The 25,314-nt window shown below is 46.7% G+C and overlaps 1 protein-coding gene across 3 annotated transcripts in view; it reads right to left on the minus strand.

The window, feature by feature from the left end:
- The window catches only part of dlgap2a (discs, large (Drosophila) homolog-associated protein 2a), a 1,100,531-nt gene that overhangs the window by 389,554 nt on the left and 685,663 nt on the right, over positions 1-25,314 (minus strand). The window lies entirely within an intron of this gene.

A 25,314-nucleotide genomic window follows, 5' to 3' on the forward strand; every position in this document is an offset into this window, starting at 1 on the left:
CAAACTTTATTTCTGTTTCCCACTGTTAAATGCCTCTCGAGGTTGACAATTAAAGAGGTGGAGATGTAAGGAGGAAAAACATCAGCTTTCATCTTACACATGATATGTTAGGGAAAAATGATCAGGACCAATTTACAACCCGAACCCTATTTTAGTGACCGCTGCTCAATGTTGCCAGTTAAGGGCTTGTTCGTGGGTTCTCCCTCTGTGTGCGAACAGGCGTCGGATTGTGGTGACTAGGGGCTTTTCACAGTAACTTCACTGCAGTGTTAATGTAAGCCTATTTGTGACAATAAAGATTGTGATATTAAATTTTCTATTGCTGCCTGCTGCTCCTCATCTGAAATGGACTAATTGTAACCTCATAATGAGTAAACAGCAGCTTAGAAATCTGCAGGTCCTCCAGCAGACACCCATCCTAACTGCTAGAATGACCGGAGGCTAGGCCGTGACCTACCTACACTGAGTGCCAAGTTTCCTCAAGTTGTGTACGCTCCCTAAACATGCCCTTCATCACAGAGGGTGTTATGCGTTGTTGCATTCTGCTTAAAAGTGTGATGATTAAGAACATCTGGGAATCAAAAGACAACAAGAACACACAGAATGGGAGCAACCAGTGTTTGTGAGTAAAGCTAAAGCAAGTCAATTTAGTGCCAATTTGAAAAATTGATCCGCATTAGTACTGAAGGAGAAACTTAGCGAATCGTGCAAAAAAGAAAATCGAAATGTCGAATGGCACTGCAATGAATGCACACCTGAAGCCCACAATGAATTGGGAAGCTGATGATGTCGCAGAGGCATTTGCGATAAATAAAAGTGCAGATTGACATTCTCATAGTTTCTGAAAAGACCCTTGCAATGAAGAGAGGGTCAGTTATATCCTTCTATGGGCAGGTGATACAGGATTAAACTTATTTATCAGCTGGGTGCTTATTGAACTTTGGAAGAAGATCAAAAATGCAGCCGGAAAATGTAAGTTCAAGGCGACAAATGAAATGCTGATAGATCAGCTAATTTGGGATTGTGCATATCCTGCAGTACAAAAAGCGCTCACTGAGAAGAACATGCTCACAATGTCGCAGACTGTAGACATTGCTCGAGCACATTAAGCCATGAGCAGGCAGCTGAAGGCACTGACTACCAAAACAGCTCAGTTGAGCGAAGAGAGAGACGGCTAGGTTGATGCAGGGCAGCAGCAACAAAAGAATATAGACCAAGAGAAACATGCAGGAGCTCTGGATGAGCTGGTCTAGCTCAGTGGGTTAGACAGCTGATTTGTAATGCAGAGAAGGCCAGCAGCGCGGGTTCAATTCCCGTACCAGCTTACCCGAACAGGTGCCGGAATGTGGCGACTAGGGGCTTTTCACAGTAACTTCATACTTGTGACAATAAAAGATTATTATTATATTATTAATATTATTGTCATAATATATACCAGTATATCATGGTGCAGACACACACACTGATAGACATGCAGTGGGACCAATCAACACACACAACACCACAGCCAATCACCAGTTAGATCACACGTACTATAAAGACAGGGGGCATCAGAGTTCCCGCTCATTTGAGCTGCAGCTTCCTAGTAGGACAGAGCTCACAGCCTGCGGCACAGACATTCACCATGTGCTGAGTGCATCGACTGGTTAGGACAAGGCACAGATCTTTAGTTCAATCTAATATCGTGTTAACCCACAGTGAAAGTATGTTAAACAATTTCTGACTTAATAAAATAGCGTTGCACTATTTTAAGTGTTGGTGGCCTGTATGTGTTCCACGGATCCAGAGCGCCCAACACAACAATTATGACCACACGAGTTCACAGACAGAAGGAAATGGCCCGCATGGGAATCAATCTGCAGAACTTGTGGAAAGGCTACTTACTGACAAAACATATGCAGAACACAGGTAAATGATGGTAGACAAGACATCTGAGCCAGAGCAACAGGGCGATGGACAGGAAAATAAATCAAAACATCCATACCTTGGAACATGAGGATGAGTTTTTGAACACGATAGACATAGAAACAATCCAACTAAGACAGTTTCCAGAAGTTCAGCCAAACATTCAGATCAGGAAGAGGGTGAGAGAAAAGTCCACAACAATAAATCTGAAGGTGAAGTTTGATACCAGAGCGCAGAGTCGTATCATCCCGCTCAAATTATACCAGGATACCTTTCCAGAAAATGTGGAAGGGAAAATGGTTATCCAAAGATAGGTGTTCTGAAACTGGGCAACATCATACTAACAGCACACAGGGCGGGGGGGGGGGGGGGGGGGGTGGCAGAGAGATTCAACAGCTCGGAACAGTCCAAATCAGAGGGACACAGAAAGGATAATATGTTAACTGCATGTTCTACTTCACTGAAACAGATAGTTCTGCTATCCTGCGATTGAGCAGTTGTGAATAGCTACAAGTTATCTCAGTAAACCATGAGGTAAACCACTGAGGATTGAAGAGAGTGCATTCATTGAAAGTTGTCCTCTGATCAGATGCAAAGAAGACCCACTGCCAGTGTACCCAGAATGTTTCAATGAGAAAGTTGAATGCTTTGAAAATTTAAACATCACCTGGGCAGCAGGTGGAGGCACAACATCTTACCACCTAAACAATACCGTGAATAATACTTTAAAAAGAGTATTTTACAGCATGTATTCTTTAAGAAGGGATACAATGCATTCCAAAAGTCGATTGATACTCATCTTTCATTGACAGGAATTAATGACTGGATAGAGGTACTGTATTTTTAGAAAGAGGGATGTTATATATTGTTATATTATCTAGGTATTATTAGACACACTTCCTAATTCTTTTATATTCCAGGAATTCTATATTCCAGGAATGCCATAAGTATCTGCTAACAGCACTGTTATCTCTCAGGCCAGACGTACAGGCCAACAAGCAACAATCTGCATGTAAAGGAGAGCAGATCATGCGCAGGCTACAGCTATCAATCTCTGCCAATTCTCACATGACAGACTGCACAGGCAGTCCTCAGTTCGCGCTAGCTTTCAAATGTTGCAGTCAAGATAATGGCACCCTGTGGTAAACCACAAAATTATATTGTATGGCATTGTATTGTATTGTGCCTGCCCAGGCTTGTCCAGGCTGGCTCCGCCTGTGGCTCCTCCCTCGGGCTTATGAATAAAGGTGGCAAGTTTCCACCTCCGACCCAGTTCGGGACCAGAGGCAGGAGGCTTGCTGTCTAGTGTATTAAAGCCTCAGTTACGTTCATCACTCGTCGTGTGTTATTGATGGTGCATCAATTTAATACACTAAACTCCTAAAGATGAACTCATCACTCAAGCCTGATCGCTTGAAGCTGGACCCACAGGGAGCCGACGCTACAGAAACATTTGAACACTGGCTAAGCTGCTTCGAAGCGTACCTCACATCCTTCACGGAAGACTTCACAGACCTCCAGAAGAAGCAGATCCTCCACGCACGGGTGAGCCCGCGAGTCTTTCTCCTCATCAGGGAAGCCCACTTGTATGCGGAGGCAATAAAGCTGGTAAAAGGACAATACGTGAAATCCGTTAACGAGGTGTATGCTAGGCATCTCCTCGCCATGAGACGGCAGCGCCCTGGGTAATCACTTGCAGAATTTCTGCGTGCCTTGCGCATACTGTTCCGGAACTGTGACTGCCGGGCGATATCGGCTACCCAGCACGCGGAACTGCAGATCAGGGACGCTTATGTCGCGGGCATGAACTCTAACTATATCTGCCAGCGATTACTAGAAGGGGGGACACTCGGCCTCCCAGAGACAATACAACTCACCAACTCGCTGGAGGTGGCCTCCCAGAACATGGGGGCCTACACCTCCGACTGCGCAGCACCCTCATGGGCTTCGTGGGCACCGCGCAGCGGCCCGCCAACGCCGGAGGCCCGAGGTGCTACTTCTGCGGCCAGAGTAATCACACCCGACAACGCTGCCTGGCACGGAACGCAACTTGTAATGGCTGTGGGAAGAAGGGCCATTTTGCAAAAGCCTGCCAGGCCCGATCCCCCCCTAAGTCTTCTAGGCCCAGCAGCGCTGCCTGCTGCCTCTCGGGTCCGCCCTCAGTTGCCGCGCCACCCGCCATGTGCAACCCGTGGGCGCCGCCATCTTCGCCACCATATTCAATTTCAACTGCCACGTGCGACCCAGGGGGCCGCCATCTTGGACACTATTGCCGCTGCCACCCACCACGCGCGACCCATGGGGGCCACCATCTTGGAGGCCATCGCCGCTGCCACCCGCCACACGCGACTCACGGGGGCCGCCATCTTGGGACCACTCCGCAGCCTCCTGAGAGCCCAACTCGCCCGACCGTCCGCTGGCCGCCACTACCTCCGACCGGCCTACGAACCGTCTTCCGAAGCTCGTCTCCATCACGCTCGACCAGTCCCGGCCGCACCAACTCGCGAAATCCACGATGACCGTCTGGATCAACGGGCATGAGACGGCCTGCCTTTTCGACTCTGGGAGCACTGACAGCTTCATACACCTAGATACGGTAAGGCTCTGCTCCCTCCCAATCCTACCCGTGACCCAGAAAATCTCCTTGGCTTCGGAATCCCATGCAGTAAAAATCCGGGGGTACTGTGTTGCAACCCTTACTGTTCAAGGCGTAGAGTACACTAACTTTAAGCTCTACGTCCTCCCCCATCTCTGCGCTGCCCTATTACTGAGGCTCGACTTCCAGGGCCATCTCCAGAGCCTTACCTTAAAGTTCGGCGGACCCTTGCCCCCCCTCACCCTCTGTAGCCTCGCGACCCTTAAGGTCGCCCCACCCTCCCTCTTCGCAAACCTCACCGCGGACTGTAAGCCCGTCGCTACCAGAAGCAGATGTTACAGTGCCCAGGACAGGGCCTTCGTCAGGTCAGAGGTCCAGCAACTCCTGCGAGAGGGGATCATTGAGGCTAGTAACAACCGCTGGAGAGCCCAAGTGGTGGTCATCAAGACTGGGGAGAAGCACCGGATGGTCATCGATTACAGCCAGACCATTAACCGGTACACGCAGCTCGATGCGTACCCCTCCCCCACATATCTGACATGGTCAATCAGATTGCGCAGTATCGAGTCTTCTCCACAGTCAACTTGAGGTCCGCGTACCACCAGCTCCCGATCCGCCTGGAGGACCGCCAATACACTGCCTTCGAGGCAGATGGCTGCCTCTACCACTTCCTCAGGGTCCCCTTCGGCGTCACCAACGTGGTCTCGGTCTTCCAAAGAGAAATGGACCGAATGGTTGACCAGTACGGGCTGCGGGCCACGTTCCCGCACCGTCTGCGGCCATGACCAGCAGGACCATGACGAGAACCTCCGGCGCTTCCTCCACACCGCTAAACTGCTGAACCTAACCTATAATAGAGAAAAATGCGTCTTCCGCACAACCCGCCTAGCCATCCTCGGCTACGTCGTGGAACATGGAATTCTAGGGCCCGACCCCGACAGCATGTGCCGCGTCCTGGATCTCCCCCTCCCCCACTGCCCCAAGGCCCTTCTCGTACTATGCCCAGTGGGTCCCCAACTATGCGGACAAGGCCCGTCCACTGATCAAATCCATTGTTTTTCCCCTGATGGCTGAGGCCCGACTGGCCTTCAACCGCATCAAGGCAGATATTGCCGAAGCCGCAATGCACGCTGTGGACGGGCCCATCCCATTCCAAGCGGGGAGCGATGCGTCGAACTTTGCTCTGGCCGCTACACTCAACCAGGCGGGCAGGCCCGTGGCTTTCTTCTCCCGTACCCTCCATGCCTCCGAAATTCGACACTCCTCCGTCGAAAAGGAAGCCCAAGCCATCGCAGAAGCTGTGAGACACTGGAGGCATTACCTGGCCGGCAGGCGATTCACCCTCCTCACTGACCAACGGTCAGTTGCCTTCATGTTCAATGACACACAGCGGGGCAAGATTAAGAATGACAAGATTCTGAGGTGGAGGATCGGGCTCTCCACCTACAACTACAATATCTTGTATCGACCCGGGAAGCTCAACGAGCCCCCAGATGCCCTATCCCGCGTACATGTGCCAGCGCACAGGTAGACCGACTTCGGATCCTCCACAACGACCTCTGTCACCTGGGGGGTCACCCGCTTTTTTCACTTCATCAAGGCCCGCAACCTGCCTTACTCCATCGAGGAGGTCAGGTCCGTGACCAGGGACTGCCAGGTCTGAGCGGAGTGCAAACCGCACTTCTACCGGCCATACAGAGTGCACTTGGTGAAGGCTTCCCGCCCCTTTGAGCGCCTCAGCATTGGCTTCAAAGGGCCCCTCCCACCGTGATTGCCTCAGTCCCGGCTGTGGTGTGGGCGCCGATGTCGAGCCCTGCGCGTCCGGGAGCATGTTGTCTTCTTCTTCTTCACCCAGATGTTGAGTCGGCGAAGGGGGGTGCGGCGTATGGGCGGAGGTGGTGGTGCTTGTCGCCGGTGGGCCTGCGGGTGTTAGTTTGTGAGGGAAGTGGGCAGGGGTGGGGGAAGACGGTGTAGGGTCGGGGGTGGTGGTGATGGTCGCTGGGGAACCTGCAGGTGCCAAATCCCGAAGGGAGACCGTGTCCTGCTGCCCGTCCTGGCAGATTGTGGATTTGCATGGAGGAGCAGGACCTTCTCGACGAAGGCGGTCGGTAGGCCGGTCCCAATGTGCTGGGTTCAACAGATAACTTCCTGTTGCGATTCAAGCACCATGCATCAATTTTGTAATTCACATTAGTCAAAAGAGCACGTGGGGGCACATTATATACTCTGCCCAATTTCTCATTCAATTAAAATCACCTATCTTATTCCCTCAAGACCTCAAGATGCAGTTAGGGATGTGACCCCTGTTTCAAGGTTATACAAATGAATGCTGCCTTAGTGAGAATATTTGTGATTCATACTTTCTGCATATTTACAAATAAATATTACCAAGCTTTTGCAAGGGCAGTGAAGGCATCAATAGATGCTGCAAAAGTGTATCTGTAGCATATGATAACTCTCCATATCGGGATTCAACTGCAGTGCACTATGGCTGAACCAGAATGCTGAATGGGCAAGACTCAAACAGCATTCTGTTTGCTTGCAGTGCTCATGTGCACAGGGTAAATAAAATAGGGAACATAATGATAATGTGCTAAATACAGTGCAGTAATATCACTGATGGGGTTAGCAACATGCAATTCAACAATGATGAGGAGCAGCAGGAGGGCAAGGAAGCACAACATGACCTCCCTGCGGAAGAACCAACACTGCAACATAAAAACAATAGGCGGGATTCTCTGCACCCCCCCCCCCACACATTTTCCGGGGGCGGCCTGTTGATGTCTGTGGCGTTTTGTGTGGCTCGCCCGTTCGACACAGGGGAATCCACTGCGGGAGATCGCCTTCGGCAGAACCAGAAGGTCCCACCAGTGGAAAGAGCTGCAATGTCACATGCTGATAGATTCATCTTTTGAATTGCTGCGTTGAGAAATTTGGCTTGTGTTGGTTGCACTGATGTCTGGCCTATCTGCTGATTATACTGTCATCTTCCTTATTGTCAGTAACTCAACAATATTAACATTGATGGTGTTCACAGAAGACGCAGAGTGAGCATGGTATTGTATTTTGTGGCGACATTTATTTAAATGATAAGTTTGTGTGCAGGTCTTTTCCATTAATGAAGTGCAATGCAGAACTGTGCGGTTGAGGCTCTGGAGCTGCCCGTTCTCTGATTGGGCCTGCAGCATCAAGAGCCTGGCCTTTGTCCTTATGGCAAGTGCAAAGGCCAATTCTTTGAAATTAGCTCCCCCAGTCTGGCTCCCGGTAAGTGTGGGTTCAGCACCAGCATTTGTTCCCGATGTTGGGATACCCAAGCTTGTGGGAAAATCCTAACCCATGTTTTAATGGAAGGCCAGGTGGCTCTCATGAATTAGGACATCATGGTGGCGCAGTGGTTAGCACTGCTGCCTCACGGCGTTGAGGTCCCAGGTTCGATCCCGGCTCTGGATCACTGTCGGTGTGGAGTTTGCACATTCTCCCCGTGTTTGCGTGGGTTTCTCCTCCCCCAACCCAAAAGATGTGCATGGAGGTGGATTGGCAACGCTAAATTGCCCCTTAATTGGAAAATAAATGAATTGGGTACTCTAAATTTATAAATTAAAAATAAATGAATTACCCTCCGAAGGAAACAGGACCAGAGGCCTGTGGAGCTGAATTCCTGGCCTCAGGAGCTGCCAGCAGTGCCAGAATAAGTTCAATGACCTCACCCGGCTATGATCAAGGTCAGTGAATGCACATTCAGGTGACATCTCCCACTCACTGCTCCACCAGCCTCTCACACTGCTTACTGCAACACACGCCCATCGCTGATCCAGCAGCAGTGCCTAGCTGTCAGGGCCTAACACTCGGATACCCCAGCTCACCATCCACTGATGCCAGCCCCACTACCATTTCTTGCTGTCCCCACATACCTCCAGTTACATATGTTATGGAAGTATATCACCCATTCATATCAACAAAATCATTGACATTCTTCCCTCTCTCTTGCAGGACAACCTTGTTCTTAATAAAAGGGAGTAAAGCAGGATCGATCATCAGACAGGCACACTTGAGACCTATGAAGGAGGAGATGTTATGCACTATTCATTTGGCGGCATTCCATCCGGTGCAAAAAGCATTCATCGCCACGGTGCATTCTTGCCTCAACACCCGTCCTCAAACCCCACCTCACTCTAATTTTGTTACCTGCGTAAGTTACAGATGGCATGACCATAGAATTCTTGTTTTGTCGCAGTGTACTGTCCATGCAAAAACATGAGACTCAGATACTGGCTCTGTGAAAACTTGAAAGGATAGCACAGAGTCAGGGTCAGTGATTAGAAGACAAGACCCAAGTTGGCTGCAGCAAGGCCAGGGGAAAAGGATAGTGTGTGTGGCATTTCCCCAGCGAGATCACAGACGGGTTCTATTACAGAGGACTCACATGAGGGGCAGCATACAGGAGAATGCTGACGAGGATACACAGCCAAGTGCTTGGTGTATTAACAGTCTTGCCTCATGTCATTGGTAAAGAACATGGGATTCAGCTCCAATGTGGCAGAGAGCTTCGCACAAGAGTTTGGAACCTCTCATTTCCTGCTTGGAAATGCAGTTTGTTCGTAGTTTTGGAAGTATTTTTGGATAATGATATTATGGAAAGGCCAGTATTGCAGAATCTTGGCCAAGGGGACTGTGTGATGGGCTGTCCTATATGAATTGTTAAGGTGGGGACCTCCTGAGGGAAGCTTTCGGACAGCTTTCCTGGAATGAAGGAGTCCTCAAAATATCCTCCCCTGCTTCTTTCGCCTCCTGTGATGGCCTCCAGTTGCCTGGTTGCACCCACATAATGGCAATGGTATGGAGCAGTGTTTTTCAAACTTTTTTCCCAGGGACCCACTTTTACCAACCGCCGACCTTCGCGACCCACCATTATGGTTTACCTTTAATGTTGCAGGTGAGCAATCTCTCTTGCTTTGTCATTCAATGTTACATTTCTGCTGAGGACTTCAGCTGATGATTTGGGTTCTCGCTTCATCCTTTGAAAAAGATCAAGTGGTTTGTCCTTGAACTCACCATACTTAGGTTTCAAATGCCTTTAAAGTTTTGAGGGTTTTCAACTTTCATTTGCCAGTACTTCCCTGCATATAACACACATGGGCTTTGCATCCTGATTTGCATTGACAAAATTAATAATGCCATACCTCAAGATATCATCTTAATACTGCTTTGTTCCGAATTTCAGTTTCTTCTTAATGAGTTGTTCACCAGAGGCCCTGGAGCTTTGGATACAGCTCAAACCAGCACAGCTTTGTCCTGCCATGGACTCTCCTGCGAGGTTTTTTCCAGCGCATTCAATTGTGAGATCCCGGCCTGTTTGTGCCCCTGGCCCTCTCTTCCTTATTACAAAATGACCCATCTTCAGTTCTTCACACAGTCCTGTTGCTTGCTTGCTGGCAGCTACAAAATGGAGGAATCTCTCCTCCGTGATTTTGCACCCGAAGAACGGACCGACAGGGCGTGAGAAGTCAGTGTATGTGCTGGGCGCGTGAGCTTCTCTCCGCTGCATTTAAAGGCTGGTCGCGGCCGGCATTCTCAATTGAAAAGTCGGTCACCACCATCATTCCGAAAAGCCGGTTATGCCATTGGGCACTTCTCCTGCAATGGCCGATTGCTCCACGGCCCACTGAACACTCGCCCGTGACCCACCCGCAAGTCACGACCCTGGGATTGAAAGACCTTGTTGTAGAGAATGCAGCAAACCATCACAAACTGCAGCACCCAATGATCTGCTGCAGTATTTTTCGGGTGGCTCCATGGCTCTCATTATATGGCCATTATCCTTGCATAATCAGCGAGCTGAGATGCATCAACAGCCACTCAAAGAGGGAATATCCTTGGGCTTCCAGTGATCCCTTCTGGTTCTCCTGGAATGCATGAAGATGATGGGAATTGCAGACAGCCTCAGGATGAAAGCATCATTGCTGCAGGAAGCACAGCAGATTCACGAGCATTAAAGCTGTGCCTGGCCACAACCCCACTGTATATTGATGTAATTGTAGCCTTTCGGTTTCTGTATCTTCCCCTGTTGTACAGAGCTACATTTGATACAGTGCACTTGGAGAATCGCTGCTCCATTGGACAGACCACTATCCCAGCAAAGCCATGTGCTATCTTATCCAGCTTCTTTCTGTTTAGAGAGCATGACTTCGGTGTCTGTCTTCAAATATAGGGCTAACATCACCTCGCTAAAGCAAAGATGGATGGCGTACTGAGATGTTGCATATGTCACCCACTTCCGCTTGGAATGGTCCATTTTCTCAAAGGTTTAACATGGCTGTGGCCTTTACAGCTACTTTCAGGACCATCCTTGTCTTGGTACATTGAAGGAGGTGACAGAGTTCTGTGAACACCGCCTTGTCGAAGCCGAGTTGTTTCAGGCATTGTTCCTGGGTCAGTTGGAAGCGCTTTCTGAAAATCCTCTGGTGGGTAAAATCTCCTATGCAGACCCCCCTCCCCCTCTGCAATCTCTGCTTCATTTTTCAGTCGTATTGCAGACTGAGAGGTACTGCAACTTATATGTCTTAAAGAATTGGTATGGAAAAGCGAGCAAATCCTCTGACCTCCCTGAATGGATGCACCAGCTCACCAACAGCTCCAAAAACAAGTCACAAGCACCCACACGTGCACAAACATTGCCGCAAGAGAAGTTAAAGGCAACTCACTTGCAAGTTTGATGCCTGGCCATTTAAATAGCATGAATCGGGGTTCCTTATACAGCTGAGCACATGTTAATCAGTGGGTGATTAGTACAGGCGTTCAGTTGACTTGTGGAGTCAAAGTTTCAACAGCGTCCATCAATTCAGCCAGGATGGCAATTTAACATCATAATCTAAACACTGCTTACTCCATCATACGCATGGCACATCCATGTTAATGTCTTTCCCAGCACAAGGAACTGGTGTGCCAGAAGTCGCTGGAAGTGTATTGTGCACCTAGAGTTTCATAGTGCTGGCATCAGTAGTGCCACTGATACAAGTACAAGACTTTCTAAAATAGTTATTTTTAAACTGCCTCTTTTAATTTAAGATATAACAAAATATCCTTGAAAGGGGGATGGTAATCATGCTGAACTCTGCCTGGAAGCAGGACCATGTGATTTGGTTGCCGTGGGTACAGAGTACAAGGTTGAAACTCATCCTCAAGTGGTGGTTTTCACACCTTGACACAATAGAGGGGCACAGGTCTTAGTGATTACATACTCTCAGGGCAAGATTTTCGCAAAGTCAGGAAGAATCTGTGGATCTTGGAAACTGGTGAACGGGACCCAGATGTGGAAGACCGCCATTTCTTACAGATCCAATTTTACTGGTGGGGGGGTGGCGGGGGGGGGGGGGGAGAGAAAGGGCAGGAAATGATAAGCAGGAAATCTGAACTCAGTAGGGCCGTTTGAAATTAGTGCCCTGGGTGGTCAAGGTCTGTGCAGGGTGGTACCTGCAGACACTGCCTGTCTGGCACCCTGGCAATGCCACCCAGACAACCTGGCAGTGTCACCTGGGTCCCACCCTGGCAATGCCAGGATTTCCATGTGGCACTGCCAGGATGGAAAGGGCAGTGCCAGGGTGCCCAGGTGGCATCTTGCCCGTGATGGGGATTGGGCCTGGGGGTGGACTGACCTTATGAGGTGGGATGCAAGGGCTTGAGGACCCCCTAATTGGTGAGTTGGGATGTTGGGGGAGGTCTGGAGGCCGTGATGGGGGGTTTGAGATCAGGGCGCCATTTTTAAATGGTCCCCAATCTCTTCTTACACTGGTGAGCTGAGCTCATTCGTGCAGGAAGCAAGCCTAGGTGCGGTCTAGGTGGCCGATCCTCGCCGAGGCCCAGAAAAGAAGCAGAGTTCCAATTAATAGCAGATCGTTCTTGGCGCTGCTCGTGCTGGCAAACACCTGGCTAAATGCGCCCGATACTAGACTCCGTTTCATTTCTGTTAAATTGCGCCCTTAATGTTTCATCTGACAATCTTTAATTCCACCTGGGCCAGATCTTTTTCAATATAAATTTGATTGGAACTTAATTCAAAAATATATTTGAACTCTCAAGTACATCATCCCTCCCCTTCGACTGCTGTAACAATATCATTGATGTAAACAGCCCTGCACAATTTTCCCTTCCCTACCTTTCCTGAATACATTGTAGCCAGGAATACTAAGTGCCCATTCCTCCCTCTTGGAGGCACATCTCCATTATTTTCACTCTATCATAACAGCGCGTGGCTTTTGTTGCAGCTCTCCAACATTATTTACCACACCCCATGCCTTTACGCACATGAACTCCAAGACCATCTTAGATTACCTCACAATTAAGCTGTACATGTCCATTTAGTACCAGTCCCTTTTGTCCCACAGTTGGTCTCAATGCCTCATGCATCTCAAGCCCTCCTTCCTACAGTATTTTTCCAGCTACAGGTTAACCTGTCTTATTTTACTGCTCCTTTACTGAATGGTATATGAGGCACTGGGAGCAATCCCGAGGTGACAACCTCTGAGATTCAGCTCTTTACCTTCCTCCCACAGTTCCTGAAACTCTGGGTGCAAGACCTGAACACTTTTCCTTTTCTTTCACTGGCTCTAAAATGCACTTTGATTTTGACTTCTGCCCCCCCCCCCCCCCCTCCCCCAGTAAAATCTTCTGCAGCTGTTTAGTGATGTCCTTTACCTTGGTACAAGGGAGGCAGCACACTATGAGTCTCCTGTTGATGGTTGCAGAAAACTTTGCCTATACCTTGACCAATTCCCTTGGGACAGCAGTAATTATGCCCCCTATGCAAGCATTTGTTTCAAAGAGCCTGGATATGCTTTAGCTTTTACTTCCATCTCCAAGATATCGTCACCCTAACTATTCAGTAGTGAAAACAGGTTTAACAGTTCCAACTCCAGGAGTCTCTGCACTGCCTGACTGTTCCCACCTGGACTGCTAGCCACCATGTAATATCCTCCTGAACTCTCTGTTGCTGTGGGGCGACGGCCGCCTGGATCATGAGGTCCAGGAAATGTCTATCCTCCCGTTCAGAGACTATTTCCTCGGGCGGATGTAGCTGGTACAAGGGGCATAACTATAAGGTTCAGGGTGGGAGATATAGGAGGGATGTCCGAGGTAGGTTCTTTACTCAGAGAGTGGTTAGGGTGTGGAATGGACTGCCTGCTGTGATAGTGGAGTCGGACACTTTAGGAACTTTCAAGCGGTTGTTGGATAGGCACACGGAGCACACCAGAATGACAGGGAGTGGGATAGCTTGATCTTGGTTTCGGACAATGCTCGGCACAACATGGAGGGCCGAAGGTCCTGTTCTGTGCTGTACTGTTCTATGTTCTATTAGCCTGGCAGTGGCCCCAGTAAACATGAACTTGAGTTTGAGTAGCTGGAGGCTTTTCCTTCACACATATGTCGCTTATGTTGTATGTAGGGATAGACAATAAAAGCTGCCTCACCAGTGATGCTCACACTCTATGAAATAAAAACATTTCAGTTTTTATATTTATTAATTATCAAGTTATTTATGTATACCAGATTTTTATTTAATACAACTTAGTTTAATGTTGGTACCCCTTACTTAATTTATTTATACTCGTAAATCTAATTAAATAATCTGATTGTTAATATATTTACTTGTTTACTCTTGCCCCTTGGTTTGAATTACCTAGCCCTGCCTGCTTCCTCTACACTGGATTTACATTCTTACCAAATTCTGTTTTGAAGTGTTTACTTTGTTTTGCAATTTGTTCCAATTCATCAAGCTCTGTCCCCAAAGTCTGGTAATAAAACTTATTGACTACAATCTCACTACCGGTCCACCTATAATTGTTAATCCCAGTAATTAATATTTGCATCTGGAGTACTTTACCCCTCACATATGGTTTGCAGCAACTGTGCAGTCAGGAGCCTATGCAAAAGCCAAACTGGCTTTCAGTGGTCCCTCTGTTCAAAATTTAGAAAGGGTCCCAACACAACATCAAAAACAAATAAATAATCTAAAATCTAGCATCAGAAACACACAAGATAACAAAACACCATTAAAGCACATACAACACAAAACAGCACTCCGTCCCTCATGCTGAATAAACACAACTTTTACCACAAGAAGCCACCAAATAAATACTTCAAATAGTCATATAACACAATAACAACAAAACAAACTTACCACAGATCAAAACAGTACTGCAACAGAAACAGCATAGGAAATACTACCTGCAGAAACAGAACAGATTCAGGACAACACAGAAAAAAATACCAGGAACCTCAAAGGAACAGCATAGTTTAACACTTGGACAGCAGTGTGTTAAAAGGAAGAAGAAAACAATGGAAAGGTTAGGCCACCATGATCGATCATCATCTCCTGCAACACCAATTACTCCTGATACTCCATTCTACAGCATCCACATTTTTCTCAAAATACACACAGATTTTGCAAAGATCTATATAAGGTAATATCTGGTTATGGTGCATTAATATTTCACTTGACACAATTTAAAAACTATGCTATATACTGGATCATGTGATTTCCCAAAATCAATTTTGAAAAATAAAACTGCGTTTGTCTTCTGTAAAAATGTTATTACCCTCTCTTTAGGCACTCCCTCATTTTCAATGTATCATGCCAACTGAAAAAGCCAATAGATGATATTCTTCCAGATGTTGGACACTGCATCTTCATTAGTGAATGTTGGTGTGGGGGAAGGTTGGGAATGAGGTTGAAGGTAAACCAGCATCGTAAAACTGTGTAGTATAATTTTTAAATATAGCAACATGTTAGCCAGTAGTTTACCAACCCTGAAACTTGGGCCTGAGGCCTACAGTCCTTTTTTATTTTGCAGAGTTATGGCTAAAGAGTAAAGGAGTGGGGCTATTTAAATAGCACTATCAAAGAGCCACCATAGGCACTATGGGCCAAATGGCCTTATTTTATACAGTATGGTTCTATTATCCGAACTGAATGGCTCGTCAGGGGTCAGGGCTGTCCAATTATGTTTACTGTTAACTGTATGCTCTCCTTCAATGTTAATTTGTGACTGTTCAAGGCTGCTGAAGACTGCCATTGTGGTTCTGCTGCACTGTAAGAGAGCCACGTCACAGAATTCTGTAAATCAGCTTACCCATTTCATCCAGTAAGGTCAGTTCAACAGTGTGCAGGTGCACATAGCATCTTGGCAACAGTGGCTTTGCAGCTGCACTATTCCTCTTGCTATGTGACTGATTACTGCCGACAATATTTACTTTGAATGCTCACCTTTTTAAAACAGAGCCCAAGTACACTGAGGATAGGAGGAGCTTTAAGATAAGGGTGGGAACCAGAATAGTTTTGTGTTTAAGTCTAATGTCAGTACCATGATATTTTAAAACAATTGAAACTCATTATTACGCTAGTGATTATGGCTATTATGGAAATATTAAAACATGGAAAAATATATATTCTGAAAGATTATTTACATGTAACAAACACATAAACACAAACAACTCAACACAATATCGTTTACCTTTGCCTAGTTTAGGATATATGATTATCTTACCACAGGAAATTTTGGGTATGATTTTTGCTGCAATGCGACATCTAAGTGTATCCACAAAGGTTAAAAATGCAGTTTACAGCAAAGCTGAAGGGTAGAACAGATGCTTAACAGCAAATAAATCAATTGCGGAATGTCACCTGGCTTTGGGTCAAATGATAAGATATTTAAAGTTTTCCCTGAGAACCATGAAGGCTCACTGTATTGGGGTAACACTATTATTTTTGAAAATAGACCAAGTTCATTTTAAGGAGTCTACATTGAACAGAGATTAATTCAGGCCAAACTCCCTGGTCAGCCGCAGGACAAATTAAACAGGTGCAAAGATGTTTCAAGTTAGTTGGTATGCCGTGCCAAGAAATAGAAGCTGGAGTAGGCCATACTGCTCCCTGAGCCTGCTCCATCATTCAATATGATCACGACTGGTCTTCTGCTTCAACTCCTTTTTCCTGCCCATACCCCATACCCTTTGATTCCCTGAGAGACCAACAATCTCAGCCTTAAATATATTCCGTGATGGAAAATCCACAAACCTCTGGGCTAGAGAATTCCAAAGAATCGCAACACTTTGAATGAACAACTTTTTCCTAATCTCAGTCCTAAATGATCAACACCTTGCTCTGAGGCCATGCCCGCATGTTCTCGATTCTAGAGCAGGTGAAACAACCTCTCAGTACTTACGTATGTTTCAATTAGTTCACCTTTCATTCTTCTAAACATCAGGGAAGATAGGTCCATATATGCATCCTCGCATCATAGGAAAATCCTCTCATCCCAGAAACCAATTTACTGAACCTTCCCTGTATTGCATCCAAGGCCGTGTATCTTAGATATGGAGGCCAAAATTCCACACAGGTATGGCCTCACCAAAACGGGTGTGTTCTTGTACTCTGCTTCCATTGCAGTAGAGGACAATATGCCATTGGCCTTCCTAATTGCTTGCTGTGCCCACATGTTAACTTTCTGTGTTAACTGTACGAGTTCACACAAGTCTCTCTGAACATTAACAATTACAAGTTTCATGCCTTTCAAAAAAAATTCTGCTTTCCCATCCTCACTGCAAAGTGAATAATCGTACACATCTGAACATTATACTCTACTTGCCACCTTGTTTCCCGTTCAACTGGTATCTCTTTGTGTCCTCCTCACAGGTTACATTCCCAACAAGCTTTGTAGCATGAGTAAGCTTAGTTCCATTACTCTCAGTCTCTTCTTCTGAGTCATTACCACAGATTGCAAAGAGGCCCCAGCACTGCTCATACAGCATTCCACTAGTCATAGTCTTCTGGAATATTCTGATCACAGTGAAGTCATGGTTAGGAAGCAGTTCTGCATTACACCTCATGAAATGAAATGAAATGAAAATCGCTTATTGTCACAAGGAGGCTTCAAGTTAAATTCCTGTGAAAAGTACACATTCCGGTGCCTGTTCGGGGAGGCTGGTGCGGGAATTGAACCCGCGCTGCTGGCCTGCTTTGGTCTGCTTGAAAAGCCAGCTATTTAGCCCTGTGCTAAACTCATTCAGGATGTGATTATTTTAAATGTCTTAGCTGCTGATTTGACAGACATGGAGGCCACTTTTTCACTCCCCTGCTGAGCACAGAACAAGCCAAGAAAGGCCTGGAATAAGCCTTGGTCTGGTTCAGTGATAGAATTCACTGAAAGGAAGTGATACTTAACCTTTGACCAAGACAACTGAGTGTGACTTGCTGTAATCTTCAAAACAGATTATTTTTCCTTTCACTTATTATTTTTAATGCGAGACCTCGTCAGGGGCCGTTTAGTACTGTTCCATGCAAATGCGGGCCAGGCTTAATGCCACCTGGGGCGGGGGGGGGGTCATTGGAGACCTCCAAGTGGTCGGGTCAAGGCAGGGTGGACACTGGTACTCTCCTTGGCACCTGGGAGGGGCATTACCAGGATGCTAAGCTGGCAATGCCAGGGATCAGGCCCGGGTGGGCCTTACCAGGTAGAGGGAGTGGTGGGGGGGGGAGGGGGGGATCGGCATTCCCGGGGGGCCTAAACGGGGTGGGCGGGGTGGGGGGGGGAGATCAGGGAAGCCAGACAAAATGGCGCCCTGATAGCCAGCAGGAAATCCTTCTGAATGCTTGGTGGCCACTTTTTTGCATTATCTTATTTACATTCTGGTCAATTCTTGTGGTCTTGCTGCAATATTTCTACCCAATTCCTTCATCCACCAGCAAACCAACAGTAGACGAAGCAATTGGAGAAGACAATTTGACGTGACGGAAATAAGGGAGGTATTCACTATAAGCTCTAAAGCAGAATCATAAGGACACAAAACATTGGGCGCGATCTACCGACCACACTGCGCCCTTAAAGCAATGCAGTGTGGCACAATGTCGCTGGTGCGCGCCAGCAGACCCTGCTCACGGTATCTACCCGGTTCGCCAAGCCTCGTGACATCTAACGCAATCTCGCAGGACGTTGCAATGTGAAGCCTGTCCATTCTGGGCAGTATCAATTTTTGGTAAATCTGTATATTAGAGTGAAACAGATAGTCTCACTTTAATATGCAGATCCCTGAGGTGACCAAGGCATTGGGATCTATCCCCTTTGCCTTGGAGACCTTGGGTGAGCGCCATTCAGTACTGGTCGCCACAAAGGGGATCAGACAGAACAGCATTCATGGGGGTCGTGCAGGAGATCGGAGGCCCCGAGGTCCATGCCCTCTGGGCAGGGTGGTATCCTGGCACTGAAGGTGCCACCTGGACACCTTGGCAGTGCCACCTGGGTGCGAGCCTGGCAGCGCCAAGGTGCCAAGCTGGCATGTTTGCACGGCAGCGTTCAGGCCGCAGGTGTGGGAGGGTTGGGGGGGCCTGCATGGCTTTGGGGGGGAAAGGATGCGGGGGTCCCAGGAACCCCTTACAGTGAGTTGGGGCTGGGGGAAGTGGCGTTCTAGGGGCTGGGGAGATCGGGGCTCCATTTAAAAATGGCGCACCAATCTCTCCTTGCACTGAGGAGTTTTGACTAGAGGGGCTCCTCAGTGCAGGAAAACGGGACTAAATGCGGCCTTGGCCGTGCATTCCCCGCTGAGGCCCTCTATTTAACCAGAGTTTAGAGATCTACCATGTGGATTTAGTGGCACTTGCGAACACTAAAACTCAGTAGAAATTTGCGTTAAAACTTCTCAGATGCAAATAAGAATCTGTTTTATTTGTCTCTATTAATTACAATTGAGAATCATTTAAAGTCATATTCTCGAATAAGTCCAGCTAGCAAAGGACTCAAGAGAAGCAATCTTGTAGACAATTTAACTTTCAAATAATATAGAAATGATTTTATTGCTTACGGCAAACAGCTTGCAAAACTTCAAAAGTCAGAGTTAGAAAGTGAAATATGAAAGACAGAGAGACAGCGAATAGTTAAGTCAAAGTATAGATTGATTCCGCAAGTAAAAAATGGCCGAAGAGACACGATGGTTATACCAAATCATATCAGGATTTAGCCACCTGTCTACACCCCAATGTAATCCTAGTTGGTTTGGGTTAACAACAAATAAGTTTGATTCAATGTTTTAGCTGTCTGTCATTTAATATGCAACATTAACTTAAATGTATTCTTGTATGAGCTATGGAATGCGATTCGGCTTCCTTATCGCATCCAGCTTGAACCAGTTTCTTGCTGACTTGCTTGTTAGGACAATGGTTTCTACGCTGTTGCCATGGAGCTTGCCTTGTCCTTGGGTTACTTTATCTTGCAAATGTATGTGTTAGCTGAATAAGAATGCTGTTTTAATCTATCTGTTTCTGTGTTCTGTTGAAGCTATGTTTTGCATGCTGAATATGTGTTTTGAAATGACCTGAGGTTATGAGTGAGTTTTAAAATGGTATTTAATAGACTGGGGCCTTAATGCTAAATAGCTATCTTTTACCTATCACTTTTACCTATGGAAAATAGCTGGCTTCTACAGTGCGCCATGTTAGATAGCGTTGTATTTCTCAGTGTGCAGAAGCCAGGAAACCCGCGGCTAAGCGTGCTCGCTATGGGATATAGTTCCCATTTGGTTTGATCACATCCACTAACTTTTTCTCTCTCCAAAGGTGATGGCAGACCTTATGAGTCTTTCCAACATTTTCCGTTTCTATTTCTGATTTTTAGCATGATTTTATCTCAATATAAACTTGTTGCACCGTTCTACTGACTCTTGCATTGTTTACGACGTCCAAAAAGGACCATTGTGAGGTAGCAGATAGAAGATTATGTCGGTAGATCAAAGGCTGGAGCAACCAAGAGGAAGGGGGAATCTCATACTGAAGCTCCAGAACTGGTTCAGGAAAGTGCTTACCTGAATATTTATATATAAAGCCAAAAATGATTGATTAGCCGAAGAATTAATCCCCACAAATGAAGAAAAATGCTGCAAAAAACACCAAAGGTTCTGCATTTAAATTGTTTTTATGGATAGAAAAGTCATTAAGCCACACTAATGGTTCAGGAGAATTATTAACTGAACATACAATATATCCGAAAGCAATAATTGACCTAAAGCTATCCATTATCATTTATCACTGTTTTCATTTTTTAAAGATCACCACAACAGCCAAAGGATCTGCCATTTTTCCGCTATAAACAACTGTTTGCCTGAAAAGATGCTGTTTTTGTTTTTCAATAGATCATTTTTAAAAAATATCCTTTCATAGACATAGAATAGAATTTACAGTGCAGAAGGGGGCCATTCGTCCCATCGAGTCTGCACCAGCCCTTGGAAAGAGCACCACACTTCAGTCCACACATCCGCCCCACACCCTTAACCCAGCAACCGCACCCAAGCCCTTTGGACACCAAGGGCAATTTAGCATGGCCAATCCACCTAACCTGCACGACTTTGGGCTGTGGCAAGAAACCGGAGCTCCTGGAGGAAACCCACGCAGACATGAGGAGAACGTGCAGACTCTGCACAGACAGTGACCCAAGCCGGGAATTGAACCTGGAACCTTGGAGCTGTGAAGCGACTGTGCCAACCACTGTGCTACCCTGTCGCCCCCTGTGGATGTGGGCATTGCAGCCAACCAGCATTTGCTGCCCATCCCTAATTGCCCTTGAACTGAGTGGCTTGCTAGGCCATTACAGAGGGCAGTTAAGTGCCAACCACATCACATGTCGGCCAGGCCAGATAAGGATGGCAGATTTCCTCCCCAAAAGGATACTCGTGAATATATTGGGGTTTTACAACATTCACTAAGAGTTGTCATGGTCACCATTACTGACTGACACTAGCGTTATATTCCAAGTTTATTCATTGAACTTAATTTCCGCCTGCATGCCTGCAAAGCATTAGCCTGGGTCTCTGGATTACTAGTCGAGTGACATTACTATTCCACCATGGCGAACTTGTGAATTCATTTAAATATATAAAGGGGTTTGGTAATCAAATTGTGAAAGAGTCTAAAGCAAGACTGCTAAATGTGAGGTAGTCACTAAGAAATCCAATAAAGAATCAGAAGAAATCTAGTTAGCTGGTGAGAAATTGCAATGTGGAATTTGCGACCACCGGAATAATTGAGACAACTTTTGTTGTTGTTTACGTTAATGATGGAAAGGGATAAGTATACACCGCAGGGCAAGAGTTATAGCTGGGGGAAGGGCAATTATGATGCCATTAGATGTGACTTGGGGGGGATAAGGTGGAGAAGTAGGCTGCAAGTGTTGGGCACACTGGATAAGTGGAGCTTGTTCAAGGATCAGCTACTGCGTGTTCTTGATAAGTATGTACCGGTCAGACAGGGAGGAAGGCGTCGAGCGAGGGAACCGTGGTTTACCAAAGAAGTGGAATCTCTTGTTAAGAGGAAGAAGGAGGCCTATGTGAAGATGAGGTGTGAAGTTTCAGTTGGGGCGATGGATAGTTACAAGGTAGCGAGGAAGGATCTAAAGAGAGAGCTAAGACGAGCAAGGAGGGGACATGAGAAGTATTTGGCAGGAAGGATCAAGGAAAACCCAAAAGCTTTCTATAGGTATGTCAGGAATAAGTGAATGACTAGGGAAAGAGTAGGACCAGTCAAGGACAGGGATGGGAAGTTGTGTGTGGAGTCTGAAGAGATAGGCGAGATACTAAATGAATATTTTTTGTCAGTATTCACTCAGGAAAAAGATAATGTTGTGGAGGAGAATGCTGAGCCCCAGGCTAATAGATTAGATGGCATTGAGGTACGTAGGGAAGAGGTGTTGGCAATTCTGGACAGGCTGAAAATAGATAAGTCCCCGGGACCTGATGGGATTTATCCTAGGATTCTCTGGGAGGCCAGGGAAGAGATTGCTGGACCTTTGGCTTTGATTTTTATGTCATCATTGGCTACAGGAATAGTGCCAGAGGACTGGAGGATAGCAAATGTGGTCCCTTTGTTCAAAAAGGGGAGCAGAGACAACCCCGGCAACTATAGACCGGTGAGCCTCACGTCTGTAGTGGGTAAAGTCTTGGAGGGGATTATAAGAGACAAGATTTATAATCATCTAGATAGGAATAATATGATCAGGGATAGTCAGCATGGCTTTGTGAAGGGTAGGTCATGCCTCACAAACCTTATCGAGTTCTTTGAGAAGGTGACTGAACAGGTAGACGAGGGTAGAGCAGTTGATGTGGTGTATATGGATTTCAGCAAAGCATTTGATAAGGTTCCCCACGGTAGGCTATTGCAGAAAATACGGAGGCTGGGGATTGAGGGTGATTTAGAGATGTGGATCAGAAATTGGCTAGCTGAAAGAAGACAGAGGGTGGTGGTTGATGGGAAATGTTCAGAATGGAGTTCAGTCACAAGTGGAGTACCACAAGGATCTGTTCTGGGGCCGTTGCTGTTTGTCATTTTTATCAATGACCTAGAGGAAGGCGCAGAAGGGTGGGTGAGTAAATTTGCAGACGATACTAAAGTCGGTGGTGTTGTCGATAGTGTGGAAGGATGTAGCAGGTTACAGAGGGATATAGATAAGCTGCAGAGGTGGACTGAGAGGTGGCAAATGGAGTTTAATGTAGAGAAGTGTGAGGTGATTCACTTTGGAAGGAATAACAGGAATGCGGAATATTTGGCTAATGGTAAAGTTCTTGAAAGTGTGGATGAGCAGAGGGATCTAGGTGTCCATGTACATAGATCCCTGAAAGTTGCCACCCAGGTTGATAGGGTTGTGAAGAAGGCCTATGGAGTGTTGGCCTTTATTGGTAGAGGGATTGAGTTCCGGAGTCAGGAGGTCATGTTGCAGCTGTACAGAACTCTGGTACGGCCGCATTTGGAGTATTGTGTACAGTTCTGGTCACCGCATTATAGGAAGGACGTGGAGGCTTTGGAGCGGGTGCAGAGGAGATTTACCAGGATGTTGCCTGGTATGGAGGGAAATTCTTATGAGGAAAGGCTGATGGACTTGATGTTGTTTTCGTTGGAGAGAAGAAGGTTAAGAGGAGACTTAATAGAGGCATACAAAATGATCAGGAGGTTGGATAGGGTGGACAGCGAGAGCCTTCTCCCGCGGATGGAAATGGCTGGCACGAGGGGACATCGCTTTAAACTGAGGGGTAATAGATATAGGACAGAGGTCAGAGGTAGGTTCTTTACGCAAAGAGTAGTGAGGCCGTGGAATGCCCTACCTGCTACAGTAGTGAACTCGCCAACATTGAGGGCATTTAAAAGTTTATTGGATAAACATATGGATGATAATGGCATAGTGTAGGTTAGATGGCTTTTGTTTCGGTGCAACATCGTGGGCCGAAGGGCCTGTACTGCGCTGTCTTGTTCTATGTTCTATGTTCTAACTAGCAATGAGGGAAAGCTAGAAAACCCATGGAGAAAGGAATGAAAGGATATGCTGATAAAACTGTATGAATAGAACGGGGAGGAGGCTCATGTGGGGTATACACACCAGTACAGACCAGATGGGTCAAATGGCCTGTTTCTGTACTGGACATTCTACATAATTCTATGTAAATAGAAGCATTTCCTCATCCACTTAAGCATTTCCTTAAAATTCACTAAATATCCTCTGAGGAGTGAACAAAAAGTACCATAAAATTATTTTAAACTAATGTGAAAATAACCTGCACAGCATATGATCAGATTGACTCGGGTGGCATTGATTTAGTCATTCAATACCGAGTATGGTATGACACAAAAACATTTACCCCATGGGCAGTTTATGTACAACGTCACAAACTCTGGGCTGGATTCTCAGTTTATGAGGCTAACTGCTGACGCCAGTGTGGGAACTGTGGCATTTTACCACGCCAAAATCGGCGGCGAACTCTCACCGATCCTGCGACTGGTGAGGGGCCAGAAGCCGTGCCGGGTAAACTCCCCGGCTCCCATGATAAAAACGGCTAGAGAATGGCTGGGTCCGTGGCCACGCATGCGCATGGTGACGACTTGCGGCATAAAACATGGTGCCGGCCTTGCGCGGACCCCACCTGCCAAATAGTGGCCACCCCCCCCCCCCAACCCCCAGTCCCTCCAGCCCTCGTGGAAGCGCTCCCAGCCAGCAGCATGGCTCCCGGCTGACTGTGGTGGTCCGAGTCCGCCATGGAGCACGGCGCGGCCGCTGGAAGCCACCTCCATGCGCATGCGTGGCCCCTGACCCATAAGTGCGGGGGCCCATATCTGCAGCAAAAACTGCGAGATCTACGCCGGGTCCGTGCTAGCCCTCTGCAGGGCTGGGAATTAGTAGTCCGTTCATGCCAGGTGAAACTCCACCGTTTTGACGTCGGCGTGGGGACGTGGTCCCAAGAATGGAGAATCCAACCTACAATACGTGATGATAAATAAATAAATAAATAATCTTTTATTGTCACAAGTAGGCTTACATTAACACTGCAAAGACAAAGATTCAAAGTATAAAAAAATAAACTTTTGCTTTCAACATTAGTGTTCAGTTCTCATTTTATAATGTTTTACAAACCTAGCTGCTTGGTTCAACAGTTCCTGGTGGGTTGGAAACTGTTCCTTGCTGTGACTGAACCTAATGAAAAATGAAATGAAAATGAAAATCGCTTATTGTCACAACTAGGCTTCAAATGAAGTTACTGTGAAAAGCCCCCAGTCGCCACATTCCGGCTCCTGTTCGGGGAGGCTGTTACGGGATGTAATCCAAAACTAAAATGAGTGGAATAAACATCTATATTTAAATCAAGAACCATTAAAAATATTCATTGTTTGGTTAACCAATTGGGTTGAACTGTGGAATTGCTTCTGTTTACATAGAATCACGCATAATGTATAGCACGGATACAGGCCAAGCTGGTCCGAGCTGGTCTGAGGTGGTTTTCTACTCCACATGAGC

Source organism: Scyliorhinus torazame, chromosome 4 (assembly GCF_047496885.1).
Source record: "Scyliorhinus torazame isolate Kashiwa2021f chromosome 4, sScyTor2.1, whole genome shotgun sequence".
NCBI classification, from domain to species: Eukaryota; Metazoa; Chordata; class Chondrichthyes; order Carcharhiniformes; family Scyliorhinidae; genus Scyliorhinus; species Scyliorhinus torazame.